This window comes from Amblyomma maculatum, chromosome 10 (assembly GCF_055883805.1).
Source record: "Amblyomma maculatum isolate TAMU_Amacu chromosome 10, ASM5588380v1, whole genome shotgun sequence".
Lineage (NCBI taxonomy): Eukaryota > Metazoa > Arthropoda > Arachnida > Ixodida > Ixodidae > Amblyomma > Amblyomma maculatum.
Genome location: NC_139353.1, coordinates 176,153,392 through 176,175,996, shown reverse-complemented (window position 1 = coordinate 176,175,996; position 22,605 = coordinate 176,153,392).

Sequence of the window (22,605 nt, the reverse complement as noted above, 5' to 3'; positions counted from 1 at the left end):
CACACTTGTTGTACCAATGTCTCTGTGCACGCTTGTGGCTGCGGCTAAACAAAAATGCAAACAATACATGTTGCTGTTTGCTTATCGCGGCCACTACACATGGTGTGCGACCGCTCGCAGGCCATTCAAAAATTGCATGAAAGCTGCCGCTTGAAACAAAAAGTAGGAAAGGCAGAGCAACTGTGGGTTCAGGGTGTGTGTAAGGCTGTATTGAGAATAATTATGCCGGTCACAGTTGTTCAGCTTCTTGAGGTCAAGCTGGAAGTAATTAAACTGAGCCGACTTGACAAGCCACCATGTCACTTCTCTCTTTCACGGGCTTGCTTTTCCCCATCCGTTAAGCTACGCAGTTTACAAGACAACACTGTAATTGCGCTGATTATTATTATGTGCGCGAAGTAATACTCTGGTCTTAGCGGTAAATCATACTTGTGAGCGACTAAGAAAGGAAAGCGCTTCGCAGAGGAGAGAGTTTTTTTAATAACGTTTTTTATTGCCTCAGGGCATAATGGATTATGCTGTGAGACTTACCTATAGAAATGCTGTAGGACGTCTCTAGAAATAAAGTTGTTTTCTTTGTTTCTTCGGTGCCCCTCATCACCTTACACCACGTGAAACCTTGCAAGGGGCAGATACAGCATGCGTATCCTTATACGTGTTTACTGCGGCGGCTTGTATCTTTGTGGCTCAACCGCTCAGTTGTTAGTGGTGAAATTGCACACGGAGTTTTGATATTGCGGTACCTTTTATTTGCTCGTAGTAAGTTAGGTAAGGGTGCTTAATTCGTTGCTGCTGCGTAATGCAAACCCGCTGCATGCTCCGGTATCAAGGGCCGAAAGCCGCCAACGCCGGCACACGATATCGCGGGTTCGCGAAACGCACACGGCCGAGCCAGGTAGGTACAGTTGTCTTAGCTAAATTACTATAACTAAAAAATTTATACGCTACAAACATACTACGAGAAAAAAGTGAGTTTGAGGCAATCAAGTCAACAGTTGAGACGGTAGGATTTTAAAAGCCGCCGCACTACTGATGAATTACAACAATGTGTAACTCATTGCACCTGTGAAACCGCCGTTTACCTGTGCGCTATGTTCAGGCTTGTGAAGACATTACTTAACAGCGTATTTTGTAGCCTTGACTCGATCCGAGGTGCGTATTTTGGTTTGGTGGACACGGGAACGGGGCGGCTGCCTCTGCAGTTTTGCTACACTGCGTACGGCACGGTGCACTGGGGTACGGCATTTAAGGCGCCGGCCTAATGCTGGAGACCGGTACGCCGGCTTCGAAGTCCTTTTCGCATGGGAGGCACAAGAAACGAGAACATACACAGGGGGAAAGCGCCCTGCAAAGAAATGAAACAAGGTCACCGCGCGCGACCACGCCGTGGTTGCCGTGGTGCCCGAGCGAAGGGCAAAGGTATGCGCGTGAGACCGGAAGTGCAAGGAAAAAAGGTTTCAAAAAATGTTTCTGTCTACAAAAAATCCTAATTTTCTTTCCTGGTAGCTAAACGTTAAGCGTATTTTGGTTATTTTGGCAAAAGTGGTAGTTTAATGGATGCGTGACGGCGAAAAAAATCAGACCAATAATCATTCGAAAACGCTAATATGTAGTAGCGCTGCACAGAGGAGGAAGGGGATGGAAAAAGTCGAAGCGAAGAGAGCGACAACTCTCGAATAGAATTGTGTACCTGTACTGCGCGTAGAAGTCTGTTATTACGTTCAAATATGTATCGCAGAATAATCTAGCGACCGAGATAGTTCGTGAGCAATGCTCGGGAGGTGTTTGGCACTTCCCTTTTTGCAGGTAGGGCTCCGAGAGATTCCCGTATTCAGGAAACACCCGGAGGAAATCTAGACAGCTGTTTGCCTCTCGGATGAACAGCTAAGTATCAGCGTAGGTGTAGATAGAAATTTGCACGCCCATGCAGAAAAAAACTTCAAATGGCGGCGTGGTCTTCTACTCCGCGAAGTGGAGGTCCAAGGAAAGAACAAAAGAGGGGGGCGTAAGAGGGCAACCTCGTCCAGCTCCTCCACCACGTCCAGCTGTTCGCTGAGCGGTACGTTCAGCACCAGCTGATTGCACAGAACTGAGTAAAGGGTAGTTATTATGCGGACAAATCTATTGTTAACGCCCAGAAATGACAGAAATGTTGTAAGGTAGTCATGCTAAACCCTATTGAGGAGTTCAATTCGGTCTAGGGACATAACGCACCCACTTAAGGCCTGCGAAATAAGTGGTCGGGTTAAAACAAGTAAAGAGAAAGTGATTCTCCCGATGACAAAGCAGCTATGGAGATGAAACGCGGCGACCAACGTATATTCGGTATTAAGGAACATGATCGGTCGCCACGAGTTTGTGTCCTGGGAGCAGGTTGCCAGACTTAGGGATCAAGGTAACGTGTACCAGCAAAAACGAACGTAGCCTCTCCCTCTATATCATCACAGAGTTTACTAGCCACGTCACGTTGTCACCAAGAATGTCGAAGAAGACAGAGTAGTATATGGCGGTGACTGATGCTGTGTCTAAGATGCTTCATCTGAGCGAGCACCGCGCGCACTTTTCTAGTGACGGAGCCGCAAGCGCTTTCTAAATTTTTCAGGGGCGGTGGACGACCTGCATCAATTTTTAGCCTGCTCCGGAAATCCACTTTTATGCTTTTGTGTTCGGAGGAAAACATGGATGCGTAATGGGTCATAAAATATCGCGTAGTTTAGGATGAGGATCGATGTACCGTTAATTCTACAAGACCACAGTCTGAATTCCTGACAGTCCTGTTTTCATGCTACCCACTCGGGCTATGGATGTCCTCGGTTTGTCGTGTTTGACGACCTCGCCATGGCAGACACGATCCCACAACCCCTGCGCTAGCAGTCTGTAATATTCCGCTCGAGGAATTGCGAGATACTCGCTCACGAGGAGAATATACGTGCCCCTGGCCTCGGCATTGCGGATATGGCATGTCAACACTGAGGTTTCCGGTTATCTAAGTGTGTCTGCCTTTCGTTTCTTGCAGGTGAAGTTCCGGTCAGCTGGCCTCCAAATGGTCCCAACTATAAAGGAAGAGGTTTTTGACCTTCGGCAGTGTTCTGTCCAGCACCTGGCTGATGGTGGCCATACTAACCTCGTCGAAAAACAGTGAAGGGCTAATTTTTCACTTTTTTAGGTCGACTGACCACCAGGGGAAGGATAGAAGGACACCGAAGCTAAGGCGTGGTCGAAGAACGGCTGATTGGGCGCGTTGGTGAACCATGACGGACAGTAATATAAGTGCGCAAAAAATATGTGGCAGAGAGGAGAAGTGGACAACGACGGCGCCGTCGCTGTCCACTTCTCTTCTCTGCCACATATTTGTTGCGCACTTATATTACTGTCCTGCGTGGTGGAGATGTTTTTAATCACTCGCCGTAAACAAAGATCCCCGCAAGTGGGAAGTCTTGTTGTCAGGTTATCAGGACGGGGGCAGATAAACAAGTTCAAGATGGCTTTCAGAGGTTCCACGCTTCTACGTAGCCTCGAAAGCGGCAATCTACCCGCGCATCAGTGCACCTGAGCCGCTGTACTAGGCGCTGTTACGACCAAGCATCCGCATTTGCGCGCTCTATTGTTCGCCTGTGGGCATGGATAAGTGCTGTGAATATGTGGTGATGGTCCAATGGCTCTAAGTGAGCCTGTTTCCAGGAATCCTGTTTTGTAAGCCTGTTTTGCTTTGTGGACACTCTGCAAATGCCAAATTGACCCTGCCAAGAGAACGTCTGGAAAAACACACAAAGAAACGTCCCCCTGCGGGAAATGCAGGAAGTGCTTTCTTTCTTTTGTTCACTCTTCCAGTCGATAAGCCCTATCGTCCAGTGAGGAATGCCTACTTTCCAAAGGAGACGACAGAGTGACATGTCCGCTGACGTGCAGGACAAGAAAGGAGCATGACGCATACAGCCATTAAGTGATTTCCCAGGAATGCAGGAAAGATTTGCAATTGTCGAAAACGGACAATGCTGGGAGCGGATGCGGCGCCACGTGCACTCGGGTTTCTGAGAAGTAAAACCACTTGTCAGAACCGGCCTGTGGTTTCTTTGCTGAAGAATAGAAATGTACCTCCTCTCCTCGCCGTTCCCAAGCTTTTCCCGCCAACAAGTGATCACGCCCAACGAATGAATACCGGACCAGTCAGTGCTTCAGACCATCAGTGCAGTGATGTGTTCGATTGGATGCCGATACCAGAGGGGCGTGCCCTGGATTTGGTTGGTCAGCATCTTCAGAGAGGGGCTGGACATAGGGGGTTTTAAGGACGCTGCAGAGCACGAAATGGCTCTGAGCCCTGGGTAAACGGCTCATCCAGTCGCTTCTCGCTATGAACTCTTAACGCTTGCCATTTTGCTGATGTACCCTTCTTTTTCGTGTAAATAATCTTGTAAATAAGTTTCTCAAAGTGCCATTAAACCTGCTTGTACATATTTCACCAACTTCGAAGATTCAATCCTACTTCAACCCCGAGTCTCTGCACGCTACCAAGTGAAGGCCGGGTCGACGTAGCCCCAGCGTCACGACAACTGGTGACCAGCGTTGGGATCTGAATCTACAAGCCACAACATCTGATGACTGGAGGTGGGATCTGGATCTACAAGCTACAACATCTGGTGATTCGAGGTGGATCAGAATCTACAAGCCACATCTTGTGATCGGAGGTGGCATCTCAAGCAACAAGCAGGCGCAACAATCGGCCAACAAGACAGCAGCTCGGAACATCGATCGCATGTGTGGGTGAGTGCTTGGCTTTTCTTCTGATGTGGACCAGGTTCTAGAACAGGGTTAGATTTTAAGAACTGGTAAAAAGTGTTGAAACGCCTTTAGGTTTGGTAGTTTGCACTGTTGTTTTGGAAGTAGCCGACACTCGGAGCGATCATGGACCTACAAAAGCTGCAGAAACCGGAACTGTTGCTATTGTGTGAGGAATTGGGAATTAATACAAGTGGTTTGGCACGAAAACCCTTGATTATAAAGGCAATCACTGATCTGGGAACCGATGATGAGGAGCTCAGTGAAGCATGGAAACTCATCGGGCAAAAAAAGGAACAGCTCAGACAGCAGAAAGAGGAAAGGGAGCGTGAACTTGAGAGGGAAAAAGAGGAAAGGGAGCACGAACGTGAGAAGCTTGAAAGAGAAGCAAAAAAGCTGGACCAAGAAATTGAGCTCCGGAAATTAGAACTAGAGTTGAGCAAGAGGTCGGGCGATTGTCCCCAGCTAGCGGTACCTCGTCTCAACAAGGAGGCAGATTTCAAGATGTCAAAGTACATGCAGCCATATGTGATATCAGGGGATATCGGTCTGTATCTGGCTAACTTTGAGCGAACCTGCGAAAAACTGTCCTTCCAGCGAGACACTTGGTCACAGAGATTATTGACGGTTCTGCCCAGCGAGGCAGCGGAGGTTGTCGCGCGGCTAAGCAAGGAGGACGCGGACAACTACGAGAAGGTCAAAGCTTGCCTTCTGAGAAAGTATAGGCTTAGCGCCGAGGCGTTCAGACAACGTTTTCGGAACGCTACTAAGTCCAGGGACGAGAGTTACCCTGAATTCCTGTACAATTTAAGAGTAAATTTGGGCGAGTGGCTAAAGAGCACAGATTCCTACAGTGATAGGGACGCTGTAGTCGAGCGAATTCTTTTGGAGCAGTTTTATAACTGCCTCCCAGAAAAAGAAAGAAATTGGTTACAGGACCGAGGCGAAATTAAGTCGGCAACTGAAGCTGCCGAACTCATTGAGGAGTATGCTTCGCGCCGACAATTCAGCAACCCAGCAGTGGATAGGCCCCGCAATCCCAAGTTCAGTGTGAAAAACCGTCAGGAAAGGCACTTTGCTAGAGTTGGAAACGAAGAGATGAAGGTTTCTTCAGGCAAATTCCCTAGAAAGGACGGCAGTGAGAAAAGTGGGGAAGTGACCAACGTGCAGAACACAAAGAATAAGCTTGAGGCTAGGAAGCCGCTCACATGCTTTAGGTGTAATGAGCAGGGTCACATTGCCGTCAACTGCCGGAAAGAAAAGATTGCTTTCTCGTATGTCAGGGACTGCGATGAAAATATGCAGCTTTTAGAACCCTACCTGCATGACCTAGTAGTCAACGGGAAGCCTTGCAAGGTACTGCGCGATTCGGCCGCAACGATGGATGTTGTCCATCCGGCGTATGTATCGCCTTCCGACTATACAGGACAGTGTGCATGGATCCGACAGGTAGTTGAGGAACAGAGTGTGTGCTTGCCGATCGCGAACGTGGTCATCGAGGGCCCTTTCGGCGAATTAACAACCGAGGCTGCCGTTTCAGGAAAGCTTCCTAAGTGCTATCCGTATTTGTTCTCCAACAAATCGGACATGCTGCTGCGAAAGAGGGGCATCCTTTTCGGAGACAGAGTTGTGCAAGCCTTAACACGTTCAAAGGCGCGAGAACTAGCTACACTGCTCATTCCAGAAAAATCCACAGCGGAGGAAACGGCAGTTAAAACAGTGGTAAATGCGGAAGATAGCAGGTCAGAAAACTTTGAGAGCGAGGCATCTCAGATATGTCAACTTGAAAGGGAGCTTGATGAGACGCGGAATGAGGACGTTCTTGAGAGTAACCTCTTGCCGCCAGTGTCTGGTAATCTCACGAGACTTTTAAGTGGAACCCGAGAGGACTTAGCTATAGAGCAAGCCAATGATCCCAAGATACAGGAGATAAGGGAGCGCCACCGCGCCACTAAGACAGCAAACAATATTTCTTTCGAGATGAGAAAGGGAGTGCTGTATCGCTTATTCAAGGATAAGCGCGGAGTAGAGCGGGACCAATTAGTCGTTCCCCAAAAGTACCGCGGAGACTTACTGCGACTTTCCCATGGCAGCTCGTGGTCATGTCACCTTGGAATAAAGAAAACAAAGCAGAGGCTGTTGCAAGAATACTATTGGCCTGGATGTTTTAAGGACACGGAAAATTTTTTACGGTCATGCGACACGTGCCAGCGGGTTGGAAAGGCGCAAGATAAGTGGAAAGCTCCGATGGTGTTAGTACCAATCATTACCGAGCCGTTTCACCGGTTAGTAATAGATGTAGTTGGGCCACTTCCTGTGACAGAGTCAGGGTACCGTTATATCCTCACTATGTTATGCCCAGCCACAAAGTTTCCAGAGGCTGTTCCGCTGCGCGAGGTGACGTCCGAGAGTGTAGTGGATTCGCTGCTGTCAGTGTTTGCAAGAGTTGGATTCCCTTCCGAGGTCCAAAGTGATCAGGGTAGCGTTTTCACGAGTGTCCTCACCACCTCATTTCTCGAGCGATGCGGCATTAAGGTAGTGCATAGCTCGATCCATCATCCGCAGAGCAACAGCGTAGAAAGATGGCACTCTGTTCTCAAACGAGTCCTGAGGGGACTGTGCTATGAAAACAAGCGAGAATGGGATACCTGCCTGCCTGCAGCGCTTTTCGCTTTGCGGTCAGTGCCGCACGAATCCACTGGATTTAGCCCAGCCGAGTTGGTGTACGGAAGGTCACTGCGCTCACCTTTGCGAATGGTGCGCGAAGCCTGGGAGGGGCGCGGAGAAGACCCAACAGTAGTAGAATTCATTCTGAACCTCTTGAATCGCTTACATAACACTAAGGAACTCGTTGAGGCCAGCATGAAGTCAGCCCAGGCTCGTTCCAAGGTGTACTATGATAAGACAGCCCGTCAAAGGACGTTTTGTATCGGGGACCAGGTGATGTTGCTGAGAAGTTCAAGGCAGAATAAGCTCGAAGTACAGTGGGAAGGACCGGCTGAAGTCGTTGCAAAGCTTTCTAACACTAACTACGCAGTGAAAATTCCCGGTAGGCGTAAAGAAGTGCGCATTTATCATTGCAATCTTATGAAGCCTTATGTGCAGAGGGAAGCCGTGGTAAATCTAACGTTAAACCTTCCCGAGGAGATGGGGGACAACTTGATTTGCCTCAGCGGAAAAGGAAGCAACGCTCAGGAGCTTCTCAGAAAGACGGAGCAGAGAGGAGAACTGAAGAAATCCCAGCTGTCCGATCTGGGCGAAATAATAACAGAGTTTGAGGCCTGCTTCGTGGACAGGCCAGGCAGGACTGATTTGACTGAGCACGATATTGAGCTGACTTCAGACGTGCCAGTGAGATCAAGGTGCTACCGATTTTCTCCAAGGCAAAGAGAAATTCTGGATAGGGAAGTAACTCGCATGCTGGAATTAGGAGTAATAAAACCCTCGGAAAGCGATTATGCTTCGCCTATGATCTTAGTAGAAGCTCCAGGTAAAGACCCTAGGCCTGTGGTAGACTACCGAAAGCTAAATTCTCTCACCAGGGATCAAGTGTATCCTATTCCGAATATTGAGGAGAGAGTAGAACAGGTCAGTAGAGCGGCATATGTGACTACGCTGGACCTTACTCGAGGATACTGGCAAGTACCGCTCACTGAACGCGCCAGCAGATACGCGGCTTTCGTCACTCCGACGGGCAGCTACCAGCCAACAATGATGAGTTTCGGGCTCAAAAATGCTCCATTTTGTTTTTCCCGACTCATGGATAGGGTTTTAAAGGGGTGTGAAACATTCGCGGTGCCTTATTTAGATGACATTGCGGTTTTTTCCGACTCATGGGCGGACCATATGGTACATCTAAGAGCTGTACTGAGCCTTTTGCGTCAAGCTGGACTAACCGTAAAGGCCGAGAAATGTTGCCTGGCAAGGGCGACCGTGGACTACTTGGGTCACAATGTAGGTCAAGGTTTCAGGAAACCCAGCGAGATTAAGATTTCTGCGGTAGCAGACTACCCGCGGCCGAGCACGAAGACGGAAATTCGAGCATTCCTGGGTCTGACTGGGTACTACAATCACTACATCCCTAACTATTCAGCTTTGGCTAGCCCTCTGACCGACGCTCTCCGCAAGACAGAACCGACAAATGTAGTCTGGGACGAACAAAAGGAAGCCTCCTTCGTAAACCTGAAGGCTGTGCTGATTAGCCGTCCGGTATTGCGAGCTCCAGACTATGGCCGAGAATTCACGGTCCAGTGTGATGCCAGTGATCGAGGGTTAGGTGCTGTTCTCTGCCAGAGAGATGACGACGGTAATGAGCACCCCGTGCTCTACTTGAGCAGAAAACTGAGTACTAGAGAGAGGGCTTATTGCGCGTCAGAGAAAGAATGCGCTTGCATTGTATGGGCCATTCAAAAATTGCAGTGCTATCTTGGAGGGGCCAAATTCACCGTAGAGACGGACCGTTGTCCCCTGGCTTGGCTACAAACTGCGACATCGAAGAACAGTCGCCTTCTTAGGTGGAGCTTGATTTTACAGCAGTACAATTTTGAAATAAGATACAAAAAGGGGAAGTTAAATGGGAATGCGGACGCGCTTAGCCGCTCTTTCTAAGCGGTCCGAGATGTTCCTCACCATGTATCCAAATTGATAATCAGGTTTTTGTTTTTTTTCGTGCGCTTGTATATGTGTGACTATGTAAAGCAGCACGTTTGGTTTACTAGGAATACGTGGGTCCTGAACGTCTTGAGAGTGGGCTTTTCTCGAACAACAATGGCAGTTTTCTTTTAGCCTGGTCTCTTCAGACGGGAGCCGAGTGCTTGCTTCGACATGTGGTTGAGTTTCAGAGACAGCTCAAGCAAGTTGGCCTACAACAATCAAGACAACGCGACAAGCAACAGCGAGCTTCAAGCGTTCACGTGCAGGCCATTAAGTCGTCTCTTCATGCAGCAGCTGGGACTGCTGCCCTCCGAGACTCTTCTGGCGGGGGAGGAGGCTGTTACGACCAAGCATCCGCATTTGCGCGCTCTATTGTTCGCCTGTGGGCATGGATAAGTGCTGTGAATATGTGGTGATGGTCCAATGGCTCTAAGTGAGCCTGTTTCCAGGAATCCTGTTTTGTAAGCCTGTTTTGCTTTGTGGACACTCTGCAAATGCCAAATTGACCCTGCCAAGAGAACGTCTGGAAAAACACAAAGAAACGTCCCCCTGCGGGAAATGCAGGAAGTGCTTTCTTTCTTTTGTTCACTCTTCCAGTCGATAAGCCCTATCGTCCAGTGAGGAATGCCTACTTTCCAAAGGAGACGACAGAGTGACATGTCCGCTGACGTGCAGGACAAGAAAGGAGCATGACGCATACAGCCATTAAGTGATTTCCCAGGAATGCAGGAAAGATTTGCAATTGTCGAAAACGGACAATGCTGGGAGCGGATGCGGCGCCACGTGCACTCGGGTTTCTGAGAAGTAAAACCACTTGTCAGAACCGGCCTGTGGTTTCTTTGCTGAAGAATAGAAATGTACCTCCTCTCCTCGCCGTTCCCAAGCTTTTCCCGCCAACAAGTGATCACGCCCAACGAATGAATACCGGACCAGTCAGTGCTTCAGACCATCAGTGCAGTGATGTGTTCGATTGGATGCCGATACCAGAGGGGCGTGCCCTGGATTTGGTTGGTCAGCATCTTCAGAGAGGGGCTGGACATAGGGGGTTTTAAGGACGCTGCAGAGCACGAAATGGCTGTGAGCCCTGGGTAAACGGCTCATCCAGTCGCTTCTCGCTATGAACTCTTAACGTTTGCCATTTTGCTGATGTACCCTTCTTTTTCGTGTAAATAATCTTGTAAATAAGTTTCTCAAAGTGCCATTAAACCTGCTTGTACATATTTCACCAACTTCGAAGATTCAATCCTACTTCAACCCCGAGTCTCTGCACGCTACCAAGTGAAGGCCGGGTCGACGTAGCCCCAGCGTCACGACAGCGCCCGTGTTCTCGGTTACGCTAGGTCGTACCCCCTTGCCTTGACCACGAACGTCCGCGGACAACCAAGCACACCGCTGAAATCGCCGAAGAGTACGCACTGCACATTTGGCTTCAGGTGGTGATCGATTACTCTTAAGACATATTGATTTCCTTGCATCTAGCCGACCTGTCTTACAGCATTTAAGGAAAATATGTACCATTATTGGGGGTCCATCAAGACCAAACATTCAGTGAGCACTTATTCTACACGCGCTTGTGAGAAACACGACGCCAAAGCGGCATGATTGGGGGATGGTAAGGGAGAAAACAAAAGTGCCCGCTAGGAAACACTTATCCAAAGAAAATACTGTTGACGTGTGCGCAAACTGCATTGTTATTAAAAATTAAGCCCGCGCCAACTGGGCTAGCCAGGCTGGCCAGGTGTAGAAACGTTCTCAGATTTTAGGCGATTAAATGAATGCCAACCATCCTGAAGAAAGCAATAGGCAACTACTTATACGCGGTATGCAAAAGCAAAATATGCGTAATTTAACCAACTCACAAGGCGTGCGGCGAGTCAGAGGGGGTGATTAGGGCGACGATTCCAGAAGGCTAGAGTAAAAGCGCCGCTACACTCCCATGTAAACCCGTTAAAATTCTTTGCTAACCGTGTTCTTCGCCACCGTGGTACTTCGCGCATGGTATCCATCGTTTTATGTCCTCATGTGAATCATAGTTAGCGCAAATTACGCCGTACCAACCTGGCAACGTTGGCAAAACGGGGACCATGGAGGCCACGTGCGTCGCAGATCTCACTACGTGCCGTTTGGTGCGGCGCTTTGAATATTGCAAGTTAAATATTTCCTAGTTCGACTGATATGGTTTGGCGGCAGAGTGGGTTATAAGGTTGATCAAGGTGCACCGAGGCCTGACGAGCGAGAAGTTAGAATCTTTGTAGAGATATAGCCGGTACAGAAACCCAGGTGGGATGATATACCCATTTTAAGGGAAATAATAAGAAAAATGTTATCCGCGCACGAACGGAAATAACATGCATATCGGCATCTTCTTTTCTGCATGATGAAGGGATTGTGCTGACACTGTGTACAAATGGCAGCGCTAGATAGCATGGCGAGGATCGAGCTGTAGCGTGCTGCGTGCCTACTGCACATACTGGGTAAAACAACTGATGGCAGGTCATATGTAAGTGGATGGTTGTGTTGGTAATGTTTTTTTAAGTCTGAGAAATCAAAGCCCACTTTCGCATGGCCCAATGACTCTATCTAGCACGAGGGTTGGCTTGTCTGGCGGTTTTTGGTATCCTCTTCGATGCGGCCAACGGGTCGATAAACTGCCGACGACTAAGAGAATTCAGTGTCGCGTGCGCAATTGACCGGCGCACGCAATATAGATACTCTCAACCATAGAGCGCACAGCAAATGACTCTCTTAGTTCATATTACGTGCGGTAAAACGCAATACTCGTACAGCAGACGAAGCAATAGGAAATTGTCGCAAGTGCATCTTTATCCATAGAGGTAATACAACCAATACTAGAGCGAAAGTGACGGCGGTACTCCCATGTAAGCCCTCTCCCCTCCTGTGCTAAAAGTGTTTGCAGCCATGGTAGTACTTGGAGCCATAGTGTATGCATAAGTGTACAGCTGCATACAGCAGACAAAACGATACGAAACTATCACAAGTACGTTTTTCTAAGTATTCATCAGTTAAATTTTACAGCTGTAAAATATATAATATGAAACATATTTTATGATCTTTAATGCTTTTAGGTTTATTTGTAGAGTCTTTTGTGCGCGTAAAGTAATATAATTAATAGGCGTATCATGACGCTACAAAAGGGTCGCACATCCTCTTCACCACACTTTTCAACCCCTGCCTTTATCAGCCTGTATAATACTGAAATTTTAAATCTGTTCCAAATGCAATATTAACGTTTTTTTTTTCTGATCTTAATATCCTACAGGTGTAATTTTAAATATATTTGTTGAGTAAAATAAAAATAAATACCTAGTTAGCAAAAACAATAATTAGTACAGGCAAAAATGGGACTACCATGATGGCTCGAACCGAGGGTAGCACAACCTCCTCGCCGCGCTTTACTTCTGGATTCCTGGTGACCTGAGGGATAGAGTGCGGTTGGCTTCTGGGATGGGGGCTCCCTGCGAGAAGGCGCCGTAGACAAGTCCGTAAGGGCGCCAATATCGGATGGTGGAGTAACGGCGCATGACGAAGCCGATTTGATCGACTTCGCACTCATTTCTGCACCAGCTACGTTCAATCCAGTTGAGGCAAGTGTGGCATTGATAGATGCCGATGGCTTACGTCGGCCCCCCATCGGTGTACCAACGCACAACACCGTTCGCACTGAACCGGCAGTTTATCGCACCCGCTTTTGAAAAGGGGGCGCCAGGATGCTGCTATAATCGCCAGGAACCGGCTGTTCTCACCGCGAGCTGGGTGCGTGCCGCTGACCTATAGGCATTGAATTAGTCCCTCTGGGCTCTACGTATATGATCGTAAAGTGTACTTCTGTTTTTTTATTCTCCTAGTCCGTTTTTGCTACTTTTCTCGAGATATGCGCTCCACTTATGTGTTTATTGGTTGAGATTTGTGTATATTTTCTTAATTCTCTCATTTTTGTCTCGTGATTCCAGAATCTTTTCTGCCAGGTATCATTTTTTCCGCTGCCGCATCACCTGGTTGCATTTCTGACCTGATTCTTGTCGTGGCGTGTGTGGCCTGTAGGCTGACGCTTCCAGCATTCCATCCTTTGTTTTCCAAGCACCAGCAGATGACCTGTTCATCGTGTGCTTGAGTCTGACTGTGTTGGGGGCGAGTATATCGTCGGAAGGTTCTGCAGACCCCCTACCGCGTTCTCCGCAGGGGACGCTCCGTGTTTCTGTGTTGAGCTGAGTGCTTTGGTCATAACCTTTGAGTTTGTCTCGAGGCATCCTTGAACTGTGTTGTGGATGTCAGTCGCTCTCTCCTACTGAGCCAGGTCCGCTTGGGCATCGTGCATAACTGTGTGAAACGAGTCATTGTTTGGCTCACCAGTGATTCACCTCTGCTCCTCCAGCCTTTAGCCCAAATAGCTTGCAGTATCTGCTCCAACACTTGATGTATTTTACCTATTGATTTAACATGCAGCCCTCGCATACATTTAAGAAATTTTATGGATATAGTATTGTGCATTCATTATTCTTTCGCAGATAAAATTGAGTTCTGCATAATTTTAATTTCAAAATTTTATTTTCCTTTTATGGTACTCTTGTCAGGCGTGTCACATACAGTGCTGCTGTAGTTATGGTCAACGCAACATTTTCCACCGTTTTTCTTACCTCGCCTTTTCGGGTGTGATATAATTTTGGTGCAGTGATGGATGTCTCATGCGCCTGTCTAGGCTCTCTCGCATTTTCTTCACTGTTTCATTTTCTGTGCTGTACATTTCTCTCTTCCTTACTCTCTTTCTTGTGTTAATTTATCTGCGCTTTTTCTAAATTTTGTTTCTGTTTTTTTTTCTGCTACTCACTGCAGTTTTTTTTTCTGTTGAAATATTTGTGGATGTACTCTTCCAACGCCGAAGGTGACCGTCAAGTGCCGTTTTTCATCCCTCAGTAGTGCGCAGAGGGTCTACTTCTTAGCCACGTCCTGCTGCTTGTAAAGCATTCTCAGTGTTCAGAATCCTATGATCGTAAGATGTTTCTTCTGCCTTCTCGAATGGTAAGAACCTTCACCAATGTTAAATCAGGGCCACTACGAAGCTCAGAAGCGGACCGCTTGGGCTCTACACGTCTGAAGAAAGTTGTACTTATCCTAGCATGTATAGCGAAAGCAGTAGTAAAAAAATAATGGGGCCGCGTCATGTGAGGTGCGCATATAGATTGCCACACGGCTGTCCATTTTCTGGCACCACCAAGTGGTCAAGCCACGTCTTGGCGCGTGGCTGAGCGTCGCGCTCGTTTCTCGCTCGAGCTTCGGTTAATTAAAAAAGGCCAGCTCGGTTGTTCTGCTGCTTGCTACGATTGTTGATGACATTTGGTGGATTATGCAGGGTAAATTCCCATGTGAGTTGCCCCCACATTTGACGGCGAACACGACGGTCGCTTATTTTAAAGAACTTGTGGAATGTACAGTCGAGCGCAATTTGAAGGTTATCGCGCGAGCGTTGAGCAGCCTAGCACTCCAGGCATCTGGCGGCCAGGTTTGGAAAGGAAAAATCATGATTTCGCAATCTTCTCTCCCTCGTTCACTGTTCCATACAACAGCCATCACCCCCGCGACAAACTCACCATCCTTTCTTTGTATTTTATGCTTTCTATTTGTTGCGATAAAGTGTCCAATTTCAGATAATACCGAAGAATACGTCATGCGCACAACTATCACTGCCTGTTCGCAGAACCAAAAGGAAAAAAAAGGAAGTGTTGTCTCAGCAGGGAGTGACGGCTGCTGAAGGAACAGCAAAAAGAGTGAGGGAAGCTAGCTTGATACCTCCCTCGCCTCGGCAGACAACTCTGGGCTATGGCGCTGTTCATGTTCCCGGTCGATTTCAAATCGTGCTCGACTGTACAGGCCAGTGCGCTTTATCCAACATGTCAAGCCTCGACAATGCGATGTCTACAGCCATTCAGACCGATATGAACACGCACCTTTTCCCGTCAGAAACGCTGCATAGAAAATCTTGTCAATTCGTTCTGCGATTGTTTTGCATCAACTTCTAAGGTCCAACAGACATGACTAACGAAGCACCGAATTATACTTGCTGACTAACAACGTCCACTATGTCAGCGTCCTTACCGGGTGTCTTCTGAAGAACGTGACACCATCCGTCGCCAAGTAATAGAAATGCTCCAGGACGATGTTATACATCCGTTGACGAGCCCTTGAGCTTCGCCTTTTGTCATCGGCGCGAAGAAGGATGGAAGCTTGAGGTTCTGCGTGAAAAAAGACGCCTAAACAATGTCACAAAAAGGATGTGTACCACCTGCCATTCATTGACGACTCCCTCGATCGCCTTCGCCATGCCACTTACTTTCCGTCACTTTATCTCTGCAATGTATATTGGCAAATAGAGATTGATGAGCGAGACCGTGAGAAGACTGTTATTATTACGCCGGACAGTTGCCGGATGGATTGTATTAGTTTAAAGTGCTCCCGTTTGGCATGTGCTCTGCCCCTGCCACAGTTCGGCGAATGATGGACACCGTACTATCTAGCCTGAAGTGACAGTCATGCCTCGCATATCTCGACGACGTTGTGATTTTTTGAACGCGTTCGACGAGCACCTGAACCATTTGCGCGCTCTGTTTGAGCCATCCGATCTGCCGGTGTCGTTCTAATACCTAAAAAACGCCACTTTCCTTTTAATGAGCTGAAATTTCTCGGTCACATAGTCAGCGCTCGAGGTGTTAGCCCAGAGCCAGAAAAGACGGCCGCGGACGCTTCATTCCCCAAACCTGCGGATAAACGAAGCTTGCGTCGATTTCTCGACCTCTGCGCGTACTATCGTCGTTTTGTTCATAATTTCTCCAAGAACGCTGAGCCTCTGGCCCGCCTGGCAAAAGACGCCGGACCGTTCTTTTAGGGCCCCAACGAGGAAAAAGCCTTCAGAGAACTCAAATCCCTTCGCCAATGTACGCCTATACTTGGCCACTTCGACGAAGAGGCCGACACGGAACTGCACACGGATGACAGTAACGTTGGTCTCGGTGCAGTCCTTGTTCAATGGTAGGACGGCGGTGCGGAACGCGTCATTGCTAACGCCAGTCGCACTTTGTCCTGTTTTGAAGTTATTTATTCATCTACGGAAAAGGAGTGCCTCGCTGATGTGTGGGCATGTAATGAAATTTCGTCGTCCGTACTTGTACGGCCACCCGTTTCGTGTCGTGAGCGGCCATCACTCGCTGTGTTGGCTGCCAAATCTGAAAGATCCATCGGGTCGGCTTGCTCGATGGAGCATTTGGTTGAAAGAATTTGACATTACTATCGTGCGCAAGGCCGGCCAGAAACACAATGATGCTTATTTTCTGTCGCCTATTCCCTTCCACACGGACGGCTCCGACGACGATTCTGCTTTCCTCAGTGTTATCACGACGTCCACCTTAGCCGGAAAGCTGCGGGACGACTCTGAACTTCTACCCCACATCGTATGCCATGTCATTTCCTCCTCACCTTTTCAGGTGCGAACTGTGTAATTCTGCTTGCGCGTTGTTGTGCTCTACAAGAAGAATTACGGTCCAACTGAGATTGCCTGTCTGCTTGTAGTACCGACAACGCTTCATAACTAAGTTCTTCGTGCGTGCCACGACAACCTTTCTTCTGCCCATCTCGGTTTTTCTCGCACATTGACACAGATACGCCGAACGTACTGCAGGCCCAGGCTAGCTGCCGTTGTGCACCGCTACGTCCGTACCTGATGTGAGCGTCTGCGGCAGAAGACGCGGCACATTAAATCAGCTGGGCTCCTGCAGCGTATCGCTCCCCCGATATTCCCATTTCAACAGGTCGGCATGGACTTACTGGGCCCATTCTCGAAGTCCTCTATGAATAACAGGTATATAGCAGTCGTCACTTACTACCTCAACCGCTACTGCGAGTACTGCGAGACCAAGGTCATTCTTCGTGGCACCGCAGAGGAAGTTGTCCATTTTTTCATTCACAACATTGTGCTTCATCAAGGTGCCCCAACGGTCGTCCTAACTGACAGGGGAACTTCGTTTACGTCGGCACTCACGAGCGAGGTCTTTCAATTCTGTGGCACCACCCACAGCAAGGACAACAGCCAACCATCCTCAAATTAATGGACTGACTGAGCGACTTAGCAATACATTTGCCTTTATGATTTCTATATATGTAGGCGACGATCTCGAGAAGTGGGACGAATTCTACTGTACATCATGTTCGCATACGACACTGTGCTCCAGGAAATTACACGCATCACTCCATTTCGTTTGGTTCAAGGGCGCGAACCCTTGACTATGCTTGATGCCATGCTTCTTCCGAATTCTGCTCCCTCCACTGCCGTGAGGGCTGACCAGTTTATTCATGACGCAGAAGCCGCATGCCAACTTGCCCGATAGCGATATTCAGCACTAGCAAGTACACGACATCAAGCGCTAAACCCTGCGGCACCGAGAGGTGACTCCGGGCGACCAAGCCTGTGTATGGAGCAAAATACGGTTGCGAGGGCGCTCTGAAAAGCTTCTGCAGCGTTACGTTGGACCCTACGAGGTGATCCACCGCCTCAGCGCAATGAACTACGAGGTGCTACAATAAGGCACTGCCCGCCGCTCTCGACAGCCGAAGTTGAAATAGTTCACGTCGTCAGAATGAAGGCCTATTATAATAGTTAAACCGTTTCTAGGGTCCAACGCATAGCTAGAGACTCTCCCCTATAATTTGCCCTGCTTTTCTATCGTTCCTTTACATTTGCGGCATCGGACGATGCTTCATGGAAGGCGGGCAATGCCTCATCGCTATAAATCTTCTGGCGCCACCAACTGGGCCATGTCTTGGCACGTGGCTGAGCGTCAGCCTCGTCTCTCGCCCAAGCTTCACTTCATTAAAATAACGAGCTCGGTTGTTCTGCTGCTTGCTACGTTTGTTGGTGACAATATTCTGAACGAACTATAAGAAATCAAAGATACAAAGATGTCTTTTTTATGGAGCTTTGTCCTGCGTCCGATTCCCCATTAGGTAACCGGAGAAAAATGCTATTTCTTTGCCTATTATTTAGAGCCAGGATATAAGAGGCGCCGGAATGGCAGCAGCCAGAGCGCTGGAGAATTTATTACTCATTGTTAGCCCTACTATTTAATCCGCCGGCAGAGAATACCTTATTTGATATTGACGTTGAATGCTTAAAGAATAAGAATAATATTATTAGCAGATCACAAAATTATGGAAGTATATTACGCATGATGCGCCATGAACAAATAAACCTAGCTTTGTCACATACATTAGTGACTTGCAAACATCACATTTAACAACTATCTTCGGCCTTGAGGTCAATGTAAAACATTTTCATCCTATCACAAGTCTCGAAACTGATGGGAGAGAAATCATGCAATTGCATCAAAGAATTCCTCACGGACAGAACGGCTGAGCTCAGAGCGGGGGACCTCCAAGCACAAGAGAAGAAGCTGGGAAGCACAGGCACACCTCAAGGATCGGTCATAGCGCCGGTTTTAACAATCCAACAATTCCAAACTTTAAATTTGATAGCAAGGTATTAGCGTTGTATTATGCCTGACAAAGTATGTTTCAGAGCGGATTGCGTTATATCAGGTGCCTTTTCATTATGAAAACAATTATTTCATTGTAGAGTTCATTGATTATAAATGAATGACATTTCGTTAGATCCTGAATTCTACTTCTTGATGCCGGTAGGTGAAGACTCTGGAACATCAAAAGCGCTTTACGTTCGATTAGGCTGTACTAGAGAAAACTAAAAGTCAAATTTGTATAGATTGCGACGAACTAAGGGTAGGCTCTGGGGACTCAAGAAAGATTGAGCCAATAACTAAAGAAGAGACGGAAACTCAGCGCAACAGGGTACATTCAGTTAAATTGCATGGGCATACTGGTAGATTTGGGCAAAGTAACAGTGATAGAAATTAAAGGTAATCAATGCCTTTGCGTTTTTAGCATAAATGTAGCCTTAAGAGCTCCATTGTAAAGGGAAGTCTCAGAACGTAAAAAGAGCCTACGCGAAATGAGAATCTTTTGAACGGCTTGCGAAAGGAAGCTCATCTCCGACATTTGTCCAGTGCTGTTTAGTCGTGTAGCCTCTTTCTCTCGTTCTGCCCTAGATCCTTTAGTGGTGCGCGTTGTCGGGCTAGTTGGTTCTGCATATTTAAGAAAACACTAGTGCAAATGCTTGGACGGGGACAAAAGGAAAGAAAGCACACTCGACGGTTGACAAGTGCTACTACCAATTGTTTGTTAGAGTGTGTACATGAGGAATATAAAGGAAAATAGGAGCATGCGCAGATGGTACAGGCATACACGTCATGCAACTGCAAATTAATTATTGCAAAAAGAATAAAAAAAACACATTCAGCGCCATAAATCTGCTTAATAATGGCAAGATCAGCAATGTAAAAGCGCGGCTTGTGGTAGAGGCCTTCCTTGTGAAAAAAATATCGGATCGCTGTGCGAGAAGATAATGACGCTGAATGTGGTTTTCTTGATTCTTTTTGCCATAATCAATTTTCCGTGCTTTCGCACTCTCTCAATGCAGTTTCTTAAGTGACCTGTACATTTCAGTGTGAATGCACTATTTCAAGAGGCCGAACCGGGCCGTAGGAATGTGCGTGGCGTTACCTTGAGTGTGACATCTGCAAACCAAGCAGCAACAGCTAGCCCGCAGTCAAGCGCAAACAGAGGGGTGCATTGGGGTCCCAGAAGAGGTTGCACAAAAGGAGGTGAAGAGGGAGCCGCACATCCGGCATCTTTGAACAGGTTTGTGGATGGACGGTAACAAATGTCCCCTGTGTCACGCCTGGATTCTCCGGCCCGTGGGGCAGCGACAATGACTAAGCCCCGACACAATGCGACTGGCATTTTCCTGCGCGCCATGGCTGCCTGCATAGGCGTACCACGCATTTGCTGCGGCAAGTCACACCACGCCAGGATGGCGAGTGAGCACGGTCCTACTGCCTCGGCCGAAAAGCCGCGTCGTATTTGGCGGGCTGAGTTGAAACGAAACAGAAGGGGCAGTCAACGCGGACATGTTGCTTACTGCGAGTATATCATCGAGCGCAATCAAATCGAAACTTGAGCAAAAAAACAAATGGCGACCAACAGCTAACTCGAATCAAATCATGCTTTCATATTCGGTTTAACCTTAGTTGAAACCGTATTTTTGAAAACCGAAAGCTCAGGAGGGGTTCCTAAGCTTGGTTGGTGCTTGTTTTATAACCACCTGACACGTGTTCTCCCACGTGCGCCGCACAGAGCCGGGGACGCTTGGTTCTTCTCTTGTTGTTTTGTTTCTGTTTTGTGCTTGCCATTACTGTTCCTTCTTCTTGTGCATACGCCAAATAACTTCATTTGTACCGGTATATATACCCGCAGTTTTAAAACATGGTCTGATAATGTGCCGCGCAGCGTTCCAGTCTGCTGTCCACCCTTTCTCGCCACCGGTGTTGATCTGGCTCGCCACCAGAGACCTCCCCTTTCAAACTGCTCTTGACATCATCGTATCGTCTAGATTCGGCTTCAGTGTCCTTGAGGTTCGCTGACAGGTTCGTACACACCATTAGCTTTGTCTACATAGGTTTATCCATGTTAACGCTTTCTTTATTTTTTCTAGCAGATAGATGCGATGACGATAACATGTGTCATCTCTTATATCTATGGACCGTTTAGTGAGGAAAAGACACTCGGCCCCCGTTAAAGGATTGCTAAACCAGAGCAGCGTTACCTCTGGCGGTTACACTGCCCTGCATACAACAGCCGAGCTAGACATCACGCAATTAGTCCGACTACTTTCTAAGCTGACTGCACGTTTTGCTCCTAGAAAGAAGACATTTACCGTATAGTATGGGATCGCCCAAAAAAATCAAGCCATTCATATAAAGAAAACGCGGCGTGGTCGAATTGGGAGGTTTCCCTGTCCAGCTACGATATCATGGCATAAATTACCTTGGTTGCGAGAGATTGGGCAGTGGCTTCAGCTAATCGAGTCCCTGACAGAGGACCCGAACAACCTCGCCTGTCCCGCGTAGGACATTTGCACAAATAAATAGTTTATACTGCTACGACTACGGTAAACAAATTCAATCTTTTTCGCTCTGTTACTTCGTCCACTAACACATTAGAGTGTGTATAGGTCAAAGTTTTACGGGACAGCCATGTTGCATCGTGCGGGACATTTTAACTGAATTAATGCTCGCTTTTTATGGTCGCGCAATGAATAATTATTTGTTTTAACAAACCACTCGTGGCCATGGCTTAAGTGAGTGCAAAGGTACAGTATTAATATTTTTGCGGGTTATAGTTTATACTCAATTTACGTTTGCATCTAAACATAATGAGATATTACCCAGAGAGCCTATATTTCAATATTGAACGGCATTCGCTAGTTAGAAAAAGCCATGATACACACTTACCTTGCTGCTCGAAATTCTTGTGAGAAATCTGTCTGAGTTAAAGCTAATTATTGTTCGAAAATACGCAAATGGACTGTATACATCACGCGGCCGTGGTGACCGTGTATCAAAGGAGCCGGTGGGCATATCGCGCCTTTGTACTCTACGATGTTTCTGCGGGCAAATAATATTTACGGAGACAAAATTATCTCGCGGATACTCTGTTTATCATAACTTTAGGCGCATTATACGGCAGAAGTAATCACTGAAAATAGGCTAATGAAAACTGTGTAGTTCAATTTAGTGCTAACGACTGAAATGCGCATTTTCTTCACAAATAAAGGCCAGGGCAGTCTACAAGCGGTAGAAAACTGATTTGGCTCCACCAAATTGTATATTTCCTTTACAACCAAATACTGGGAATACATATTCACAAACCTTATCCGAAAGCTCGCAACGGTTCCGTAGTGCAAGTCCGAGATCCACAAGAAATACTGCATACCGGAATTGAAAAAAAGCACTGACTGCGTGAAACCGCGCTTGGTTTAGAGGTGACAGATGGTGCTCGCGAAAAGTAGTTGACAAACAAGTGGTTTACCATCAGCTGAAACACTTCTTAAAATGTGTAGTTTAATATACCACAAGACTCCTGGAGAAAAGCCTTTTCTAAAGACGTTGCGTAGCGAAGTTTGACGTTTTACGGTTAGAGCGATGCAGGCGAAATATCTGCCTTAAAAGTGAAATCAGACATCATCCGATTATGGTACGC